The 11,850-nt window shown below is 42.1% G+C and overlaps 1 non-coding gene across 1 annotated transcript; it reads right to left on the minus strand.

The window, feature by feature from the left end:
* Window positions 1–10,266: 10,266 nt before the first annotated feature.
* trnap-agg (transfer RNA proline (anticodon AGG)) lies at window positions 10,267–10,338 on the minus strand. The gene has a single exon. It is a non-coding gene; the product is annotated as a tRNA-Pro (tRNA).
* Between the last annotated feature and the right edge of the window lie 1,512 nt (window positions 10,339–11,850).

An 11,850-nucleotide genomic window follows, 5' to 3' on the forward strand; every position in this document is an offset into this window, starting at 1 on the left:
AAGCAATAGAAGAAACGGGCTTCTTTTCTGCTTATTAAACACACTCCTAATGCAAACAACACATTACAAGTACAACGCAAAGGTTGCACCGAATGGGATCAAGCAATTTAAAACATATGTTCAGGGTACAGGAAAGTTGTTATAGAGATGAATGGTATTCATGAAACAAATAATGTTGCAAAAAACTTTGCCAAAAGTCACAACCCATTTAACATTCATCAGACAGGTTGAATCAGTTGGATATCTCTTAGGTTTAAAATGCACTCAACGGCTGTATAATGCAAGCTCAAGAGTCAAAAGAACAGTAGTGAACTACAGTTCTTACAATAATAAACAGCCATTTGATCTTGTGAATGATCTATCATACACCCTTGAAATGATGTTACAGATTTGGAAGTTTGCACAGCTTGTAGTCTTTCTAACTCCATGAGACACACAGACAGGGAGAGAAGCTGGGGTTCAGAGCGCAGGGTCAGCCACTGTGCTCTTGTGCCAAACAGGTCATACAAAGACCGCCATTCCTTATATCTTTCCCTGAACCTGTGCGTCACTTCCTCACCTTCCAGAAGCAAAATATCGAGCTTCCACACATCCCTTCTCCACAGTAACAGCTGTTGGAATAGAAATTGTACATGACAGTAGACAATGGTCAGAGAAAAAAAAACAGGGGTTAGGCCTGTGGTCGTGCAAGTAAAATCACGTATCAAAACAAAATGCGTGAGGCTTGGGTCCCATTAGACTTGTGGCATGTGAAACCTGCCCTCCCCTGACTATGAAGTTTGAAGCCATCTTTCAGTTTAAAATCTTTACATAATGTTTGCAATAATATTGATGATTTATCAAATTGGACCCGTCTCTCGCCCGTCATTCTGCCTTCTCTTTCTAAAAGAGAATTAAAATCCCATCCCAATAAATATACTCAGTTCCTGAATTAGGACATATCTGTCATGTGAGCAACTCAGACAATATATATTTAAGAGTTAAATTAGACATTCATGAAACCCAGATACACCACCAGTGCTCTCCCTGGTTTCATTACAAGGTGCTGACGTACCTCTACCATCTTATTTTTAATTAGAACAGCTATACCATCAGATTTATTTTCTTTGGACCCACACCAGATTGATCGGCCCAATGTCCACAGTTCTTCCATATCCTTATAGCAGTTTTTAAAGAGTAACCCACACTCCTGTAACAACACAATATCAGCATTTACCTTCCTCACAAATTATAGTATAGTCCTTGCCCTTAACTTGGAGCGAATGCTTCTCACATTTATGGACACAATATTAAGAGCCATACTTAAAGTAGGACCAGGGGAGACTAAAAGCTCTGGCTACAATCATTCAGTAGGTGACACCTACTATACAGGCCTCCCCCCCCCCCTCTTTTGCTTTAATTGTCTCCTCCTCCACCACCCCCACAATCCATAGGATATTTCTCCACCTGCCCTCCTTGAGTCTCTGGTTCTAAAGCTTGGTCAGTAAGATCACATATATTGGAGACATCTAAACCCATAGGAGAACCTACCTGAGGACTCGGAAAATGATCTTCCCTCACTCTGCTCGGAGTTAAATCATTTTCTAAATCCAATGTCTCTTTTAGACTGCACCCTCTGTTCTGTACATTTCATTTGAGCACTTTCAGTCTCCACAGGTGGCAGGCTATTGGAAGAGATGCTACCAATCAATTCAGATTCCACCTCACTTTTTGCAACATTATCATTCTCTTCTACCTCAGCCTCATCTCCTTCACTCCATTCTGAACCCTCGCTCTCTTTTTCACCACTTTCTTCAACGTCAACCACATCCAGTTCCTGATCCAGAACCACTGCTCCAGCCCTAAATACCTCTTCAAACTCTTCCTGTTTTTGCATCGGTCTTCCCAGTTTTGTTCTATTTGCAAAGGAATTTGGACAGTCTTTAAACACATGACCTTCACACTCACAGAGATTACATTTCCTCACGCTTGTACATTCAGTATATGCATGTCCAATTTCCTTGCACTTACCACACACCACCTTTGTACAGGCATCCACAAAGTGACCCAGCTCCCCACATCTCCTGCACGGTTTTGGCTGCCCTTGGTAGAACACAAGGCCTCTATTTTCACCTAATCCAATCAAAGAAGGAATGTGTTTAAATCCACCATAACCATTTTTTGTCTTCATGAAATGAAACAGGTACTCTCCATGAACAGTTCCAGATGCCATCATCATCCAAGACATTCTGAAGCTCACCTTTCGCTAAACAATACTCCTTCAACACCATCTCATTAAACATGCGAACAATCACAGTTCTATTAATCAATAATAATTGCTTACACTTATATAGCGCTTTTCTGGACACGCCACTCAAAGCACTTTACAGGTAATGGGGACTCCCCTCCACCACCACCAATGTGCAGCATCCACCTGGATGATGCGACAGCAGCCATAGTGCGCCAGAACGGTCACCACACATCAGCTATCAGTGGGGAGGAGAGCAGAGTAATGTAGCCAATTCATAGAGGGGGATTATTAGGAGGCCATCATTGGTAAGGGTCAATGGGAAATTTGGTCAGGATGCCGGGATTACACCCCTACTCTTTTCGAGAAACGCCCTGGGATTTTTAATGACCCCAGAGAGTCAGGACCTCGGTTTTACGTCTCATCCGAAGGACGGCGCCTGTTTACAGTATAGTGTCCCTGTCACAATACAGGGGCATTAGGACCCACACAGACCACAGGGTGAGCACCCCCTGCTGGCACCACTAACACCTCTTCCAGCAGCAACCTTGGTTTTTCCCAGGAGGTCTCCCCTCCAGGTACTGACCAGGCTCACACCACATTAGAAAGATCTATCAGCTTCTGCCATTCAAACATTCTAATCAGGCCCACATCTTTTTTTCTCCTCTATTTTCATCCAAAATTCTTCCAGTAACTTTGCCGATTGAAACTAATGTCAAAACCAATTCCCTTCAGCAAAGTGATTAAGCATTTGACATCTAATGCCTTAATCCTTTCTGTAACACCTTTCTTGAAAAGTCCAACCGTGAAATATCACCCGAGTGAGCCGAACCCTCACCACCCTTATACACCAAACGTGCGCAAAAGTAACGGCGCATGCTGACTCTACAGGCCGCCATGGCTGTTACAAATGTGTCAAAAGCAAACTAAACCTAAACCGAAACTCTTCTGTGCACCAAATACCCTAAAACCCTATTCCCTTAATCTTACACTTATACAAAAACTCCACTCTCGACTTCTGGGTTTAACCCTTTACATCGCCAACGCTGGTTAGAGATTCAGTGTGTCCCAGGCTCAGCGGTTATATAGGACAGGACTTGGCGAGCTGCAGGGGAAACTCGTTGTTCTGCGCTCCCCGTGCGGAATGCGCGTCTCCACCCTCCAGACTCGTCACACCGCCTTCATACTCTACAGCGGGAAAAAAAACTCCCTTTACTGTCTTCATACAGTACATCCCTCTTAAATCCCAGAAACACAGAAACTCCGGGGCGTTTCTGTGAGTCAGTACTGGGTTTCTCTGTTCGAGGTTACAAGCAGAAACAATAAAAGCGCTGAAAGCAGGAAGTTATTTCTGCTCGTAGGCATAAACATGTAAAAATAAATTTTCTGATTCCTAAAAACTAATAAAATCCATGTAAGTCTCCTTTTCGTCCTCAATGCATATAACTGAATATAAACCAGTCAAGTTCAGCTACTTTTCTGATGTATACAGGTATGAATACACTAGTTCTGGCGCAGCTGTTACAACAAAGATACTGAAGAACTTTTTTTTCATACGAGCTCTTGCCGTTTTTAAATTGAATATTTTTTTCATTTCGGTAAATCACACGAAACACCAGCAACACTCATCGTAAGCATCTGACCAATCACATTCCTGAATTTTAAAACCATTTAGTATTTATTTTTAACTTGTTTTATTTTTTTTTAATTTTACACACCTGTTTTAAGTATTCTTGCCATTTTTAGCATATTGTAAGTGGATTTTTTTCAAACATTTTATTTTTTAAATCATGTCAACCCATTGTAACTTTCCATTGATAATTCCTGAGCTTTATAACTGTATATTATTTCTTTTTACCTTGTTTTATTTTTTTATTATTTTACAGAGCTTTTTAATATATTGTGAGCATTTTAGTGTCATTTTAAAATAGGACTATCAATGCTCTTGACTTTTAAGTCTGTATTTATTCTGACATTATTCTCTCCACCTGCAGATGAGGGAGGTATTTGATTTTAAATTTGTTGATTTTGGGGGATAATGTACATTCATTTCCTTGTATGTATCACCAGTGGGAAACTTTTTTTGGATGAATTGCATTGTTGGATGAATTGCAATCTTTACTTCAAGGCCTTCAGACTGATATAGAAATGACGGGAGATTTAAATGACACATTTGATAAATCAGACAGGAACAGCATAACATCTAAAATGGCAGAACCCTCTAAAGTACTGAAAAATTTCAGGCACATTCATAATAAATAAAATTTATTGAATTTGAAGCATAAAATTTGCTTTTTTTTCCCACCTCACCTCACCTAATGCTATTGCATTAACGAGGCTGAAGTTGGCTTCTTATTCGCCAGCTTCTTCGCGTTTTTCGTTCCATCTTAAATGCTGCTGTTGTGATGTCATGCCGTCTTTCGCCTGTAGATGGCTCTCTACAGTCATTTTTAAAAATACTTATCCAGATGTATTACTGTACATATCCTCAGTAAAGGGGAATATGTAAGTAGAGACTGTCCAAATTGCATTTTTGTATGAAACACATTTCAGAAACACAACTCACAATAAAACAATCTGGCATGTTATACAACGAGTAAATAAGACAAAGGCAAAACATAAGTTCACTGGCACTTTCTGCATATTTTCCACGACCTTGCCTTCTGATCATAAAAAGTCTCAAACTTTTTAAGAAATTTTAATAAAGCAGTTTTAAATGGGACATTTAGAACATGGCATATGAGAATATATGGTTAACTGAGGATGAGCAGAGGGTGATCACACGTTCTGCTTATTGCTGTGAACCTACCTCCTGGTTATAAAAATGTCTAAAAATTCTGACACAGATGTGTGAGAGACAATGGAAAAGACTATCAAAATCCTGAACTTCAGGACATTTTACTGTACCGTTTTTTAAATACGACCCTCTGATCATGGCATGAGAGAATACATTGTCAAATGGTAAATGCAATATTTGTTATATTGCTAGGGCCCTCCCTCCTGATTTTAAAATCGTCTCATATTTCTGACATCAAGGTGTGAGACACAATATAACAGACTGTCACAATCCTGAACTTCAGGACATTTTACTGTACCATTTTAAAAAGATGACCCTCTGAACATGGCATGTGAGAATGCATTGGGAAAAGGTGAATGCAATTTCTGCTGATTACAAAATCGTCTCACAATTCTGACACTGAGGTGTGAGACACAATGTAACAGGCACTCATAATCGTGAAGTACAAGAGATTTTACTGTTACGTTTTTTTTAATAATGACCCTCTGAACACAGCATGTGGGGATTTATAGTCAACAAAATAGCACACATTCTGCCAATTTGCTTTGTCCCTCCTTCCTCGTTACCAAAACATCTTAGTATACCGAGACTAAGGTAAATATCGGAGTCAACCGATACTGATCAAGGTCTGCTGCTGCTGAGCCCACAGCCTTCACCATAAGGTCCAATTCCCCAAGCCTGCTGACCATATATGTCTATCCCTTCTCGTCAAAACTCGTATTTTCACAGGGTACCCTTCAGAAATCGCAGTATAGAATGAAAAAAAAAACCTCCAATAGATCTCGGCCGCTGTTGGTGATTTTCCTTTAAAAACAAATGAATGTCCGGAAATTTTACGGAGTGTATCACTTTCACCGAGACCGAGAAGTCTCCACGACCGGTCTTGTACCGCAATGAAATACAGAGCCCGTAGGGGGCAGTAGGCTTGCAAATATAGCTCACTGTGTATATAATGAAGAAGCAGAGATTAGTTCCTCGTCTGCATGTTGCAGAGCCTTACGCTACTCGTACCAGCAGCTGGGGTTTGATCCCTGCACAGGCGATTAGTTGAAAGACCATTTAGCCAGCTGGCTTTTATGTTTCACACTAAATTGAGATCTTGAAACCAAAATAGTTAGAAATATGGAACACAACCGTTGTTCCCCAAGAAGGAAAGTTGTTTTGTACTGACGTCACTCCTTTTGATTTAACCCAGATTGTGAAGACAACTCCGCCCTATCAAAGAAAAATGTTACTCAAAAGTTGGAAAGCACACTCTGAACCCATCTGTATATTTGATTCCCGCGATCCGTTCAAAGCTGCTTAGTGTTTCGCAAGCAAATCATTTCAGGGAAGAAACTCAGTTTAGTGAACTACTTTTGTATTTTCACTCATTGAATTTGATATTTGTACTCTCTTTGCATTTTCAGCAATAATAATTCAAAATTACAGTTCGGATTTATTGGAAAACTTCACAAGCATTATTAGGTTAGGACTTTAAAATTGTATTTTAATATCTTGGTATATTTACCTTCATTTTAATATAGATATAACCATAAATGTTAAGCATATTGTACTTTTGTCGTACTTTTTAAAACATTTTAGCTGAGGATGCACGGCGACTATTATACCTTGTGATACATGCAAGACATCTGTAAACGAAGATGTAATTACAATAAAATTGGCAATTAACAGAAAACCACAATTTGTATAATATTATTTCTCGATATCGATGATCAGTTGAAGGATTTGAAGAAACTATCAAAGAAACAGCAGCAATAGCAGATGATTGGTTTTGAACCCATCTTTACACCTCAATAATCCATTTGTCCTCGAAAAAAGAAAAGACAGGCATGTTTTGAGTCTCATAATTATCCTCTTCTCGATCCAAAAGAAACGTATACCTTTGATTGCTTCTGTAGTATTTTGGATTTTCTTACAAAGATCTCACGAAGTATTGCCAGGATCTATATTTAGCGTTCGGTAGCGATAACACTGCTGATATTGATTCAAAATCTATGATGTATTGACAGCTTTATCTGAAGCGAGAAGTCCTTGAACGCCGCTTATGAAGTGTTGGGATTCATACCAAGAAATACTCTTTGTTTTCCCACCCAAAATACTGCTATTGCATTACACATTACGTGAACATTACCAGTTTTGGTAGCTTCTGGGTGCGATTTTCCAAAACTGAAACTAATTACAAAATTATTTAAGATGAACCATATCCAAAAATTGTAAATCATGACTAATATTAATATCAACTGAAATTACTACAGAAAAAAAGATATAACCGAAATATTCATAAGGCTATGCAAGCCTAAAAAGTAGAACAATTAATTTCATAAAACTTTTTTTTTTTAGAAATGGGCTCACACACCTGAAGACACTAACGTTTCTCTCCGTTAGAGTATGTGAATACTCAACCCAAAATGTTTGTAATTGTGATTTTGTTAAAATGCAATAAATCATCTATCAGCAGTAAGAAAGTAAGAAATTGTTTTTTTTCATAAACTGTAAGACATGAAGAGAGTTTACAGTTCGTATCCTTCACTTTGTCTTTTAACTTAAGCGTTCAGGATCCAAGCCTGTGTGCGGACGGTTGTGTTTCTTGAATCTCTTGTAATCATCAAAAGTCGTTGCTTAGTCCTTCAGTTTTTTCTCAAGTTGTATCATGGATATTTTATACGATCCATACTTTTCATGCTCTTTTGAATTTTCCTTCACTTATAGAAAAAGTTCAAGGTGTTCTTGTCGCTGTGCTCCACATCTATTGACTCGTAAATAGCACCACCCTATCCCCATGTACCGCCTGTCTAATGGTGCCATTTTGAAAAAATCGTAAAAAATAAAGAAAGGGGCCACAGCCACAGCAAGGTTATCTAAGGTTAAGGGGGCTGTCTGGTGTGTAAAACACTTGGTTTCAGCAGTGTGGCTTTTGTACTTGAAATGCTATTGAGTGATGAAGAAGACCCACCTATCCCAGTGTATTACCTGTAGTGTTATCTTCAAAAAATCATAAAAAAATAAAGAAAGGGGCCACAGCCACAGCAGGGTTCTCTAAGGTTAGGGGGGCTGCCTGGTGTGTAAAACACTTGGTTTCAGCAGTGTGGCTGTTGTGCCTGAAATGCTATTGAGCCACGAAGCAGACCCACCTATCCCAGTGTATTACCTGTAGTGTTATCTTTAGAAAATCATTTAAAAAATAAAGAAGGTTCCACAGCCCAAAACAAAGCTGGGAAAAGTCAGAGGAACTGCTTAGTGTGCAAAACACTTACTTGCAGCATTGTGGGTGCTGTGGTTTAAATGCTATTGGTTTGTGAACATAATACCCCTATCCCAGTGCATTGTGCCACATTAAATAAAAGCACGAGAAAAAGTGATTCAGAACACAAAGCTGTGTCAGTGTTCTGTGTAAAAAGTCAGTTTGAACATCATGGGAGCTGTTTTTAATAAGCTGCTGAGTAAAGAATATTTTAATCTTCCTGCTGTCAGTAGTATTGTGAATATAGTTGACCCTTACCTGAATGAAAACAGGACGTAAAGGAAGGGTTTCAGAAATCAAACAAAGCTTTATTCCTGTGCTTACAGTCTGGGTAATTGGAGACTGCGCTGTTCTGCTTCCTAAGGTCATATACAGGTTTTTCACATGAAGCCATATTGAACAGTACAGTATTTCTCACATTGTGAACATGTGCACACAGCGGTCCCCCGGGTTCCAGTTAGTGCGTAATTACACATCGATATAAACGCTCTGTTTCGAACCGGGGACTTTTCACGTGTGAGGCAAACATGATAACCACTACACTACGGAAACGGTGAGAAATTGTGCCCAGTGGCCCAGTGCTGAGCTTCGCCAATGCTATTCAGGGGCCAATGCTCTTCGATGTGAATTGAATGCTTTTCAACTCGCCAATGCTATTCAGGGGCGGAAAAGGGTGGAGACGTGTGTGTCTCGGTAACTCGCCGTGACCGTATAGTGGTCTGTATTTTGCGTTGTTGCCGCAACAACCCCGTTTTGAATCCGGGTCACGGCAGAATAGGGGCATCTGCTTTTACTACATGCACGAATGAAGGCAAAAAAACACCAATCATTGTGAACGAACGGCGCTTTACAGAGGAGTACTGCCTGACTGGATCGTTGATGAACGACAGAGGCCACTCCGACCTCTTCTCTGTTTTCTTCAATGACTTACTAAGGATCTTCTTCACATTCGCCCATGCAGCGGAAGCCAGTTACACCAAAGCAAATGCAGGAAAGTGCATTTCAAGCAGAGACGAGGAGGGACCTGTTTACACCGAGAGTGGTCGGAGTATGCAACAATGCACCCAGCCCTGTTGCTGGAGCCGATTCTTGATGTAATCTTGGGCTCACTAAGAGGCCCCCGCTGGATGCTAATCTTTCTGTTGTTCTTGCAGGTGTTGCGCTGCTTTTGAGCCGACAGAGCTTGTCTTGGTCTGTGGTTCAAGACCTCTGTGAAGTGCAGGAGCATGCAAGAAGAGGCTGTTTTCGCCCGGTCTCGAACCGGGGACCTTTCGCATGTGAGGCGAACGTGATAACCACTACACTACGGAAACCTGTAGGGGGGGGCTGCTGCTGGTGTTTCGCTTGCGTTTCGGGCTGAGAAAGGGAAGCGTCATTTTAGGCAGGGGGCGCTGGAGAGAGGAACAAAGGGTGCGATGAAACAAAATGCCGAAACCCGGGATCAAGCCAGGGACCTTTAGAACATACTCTCACGAATTGTTAGAATACGTGCTTTTGATCATCGATTGCTTAACAAACACATTCGTTCGACTTGAGCCATCAAGCTCGTAGTTTCCCTTCAAATCTTGAAAGCTCTCAATGAGCACATCATAGTCTGCAGGACGCCCCGTAACTTGAGTACTTCAACAGAAAGAAGAGCAGACAGCTCCACAAATATGCGAGGCGCAGAGAGCGCAAGGCGAGCCGCACACGTTTCGGTGGCTGAGAGAGGGCAGTTTTTGCTTCTGCATTTCCCAAGTAAGGACGCATGACAACAAGCGATCGCGGTGCTCATCTACGACATAGTGGTGATGAGTTTTCAGGACGTGTTCTTTTGAACGAGCAATGAGGTTGCCGCCTTGGACAGCTGACTGCACGCTCTCATTGTGCCACGTGATGAGTATTCACCAGGCTCGTTCAGTCATTAGTCACATTCCATCGTTTGCCATAAGCAGACGCTGCGAAGTGATGTGGATATCAGTTCCCAGTCTTGTGGACGAGGAGGAAAAGAGCACACAAGGGCTCGTCCGGGAGTTGAACCCGGGACCTCTCGCACCCTAAGCGAAAATCATACCCCTAGACCAACGAGCCACAGCAGCCTTTTCCATTTCAATCTGTCAGCGAGCTTGAGGACGGGGGAGAGGCGTCATTCGTTCGTCCAGTCAGACCTTCATCAATTAGTCAAGAAAGCCGCAATTACACGACTGCCTTGCAGACGAAGGGCAGTGAACTGCGCCCAGTAAGAGGGGAACAAGCGGCACTAGGTGACGCCGAGGCATTAGCCCCAGTGAGGGCGGTTAGCTTGTATGGTACAGCGCTTGTTTTGCATGCGAGAGGTAGCGGGATCAATTCCCACATCCTCCAGGTGTGTGCTTAGAGATTGATGCGCTGAAAGGTGTCCTTTAGCCTGTGGTCACGCCTTGCGTGGAGAGCGTCGGGCAGCTGTCAAGCGTTTCGCAGCCACGCCCCCTTTTCATCTTCTGTCTGGCTTAAGCATCTCCGCCACTCTCTCTTGACATTTCATGTCAGCATGTCAGAAGTCCGAGTGACATTTTTAATGGCTGAGTGAGGGCACGATGCTGAAGCAGAGAGGCCACTTCAGCCAGAGAGACTTGTGCTAGGTGAGATCTGAAAGAAGGACTCGCAACAGAAACAGACCAAAAATGTATCGGTGAGATCAAAAGGCAAATGCAACATTCAGCAGAGGGCGTCTAAAGATTAGGGAACAGGCGACTGAAATCCATGGGAGCCAAACTTTCCGGCATGTGTCCTGCAGCTGGGCTCGTTGGCATAATTGGTAGTGCGTCAATCTCATCATCTGAAGGTCCTGAGTTCGATCCTCACACGGGGCAGGGCTGCTTCCTCTCTTGCTCTATTCAAACACTTGCGGCAACTGTTCGCTCATAACCACATCTGGAATGTGTGACCTTTACACGGGCGACAAGCAACGCCACATCCCTTTTCTAAAGAACGTTCACATTCAGAAATAAGTCAAGACATTTGCCATTACTTTCGCTCGCACTGCTGTCAGCATGCCCATGTTGCCAAAGAAAGATTCAATCGGCGTCAACATGATAGAACAGCGATCACTTGAAAACAATGTTCCACACTCCGTAAGCAAGAACTTCAGTGTTTGCAGTCACCCGATATGCCGATAGTCAAAGGAGCGCAAAACACGAAGCGTCAAAAGACAAGATGAGTTGATGGAAAGAGCGTTGAATTGATGAGCACAAAAGTTCAGCTCGTACAATAGGCAACGAAGGTCCCGGCGTCGTCATTGCACTTGAAAGGACTGCCTTGCAGACTAAGGGTAGTGGGAGGTTGTTGTTGTGAGACGGAGGCATTGGGATGGTGGGCCGAGATCTATTCTTCTTAAGGAATTCTTCATCATGAAAGATCGGTCCACAGGTCATCTAAAGAACTCAGGGAATCATGTGCTACTGAAGGGAGTGAAGTGCTGAAACACATGACATGCCCTCTTGATCTCACATGCACAATTCTGCTGCAACATGCACAGCTACCGTCCACACCAGGCAGTGGGGCTTCAGCAGAATTTGCTACGCCACCTGCAAATACATATCCAGCTGCACACATATACATGGC

The sequence above is a fragment of the Atractosteus spatula genome, chromosome 10 (assembly GCF_055471065.1).
Source record: "Atractosteus spatula isolate fAtrSpa1 chromosome 10, fAtrSpa1.hap1, whole genome shotgun sequence".
Taxonomy (NCBI): domain Eukaryota; kingdom Metazoa; phylum Chordata; class Actinopteri; order Semionotiformes; family Lepisosteidae; genus Atractosteus; species Atractosteus spatula.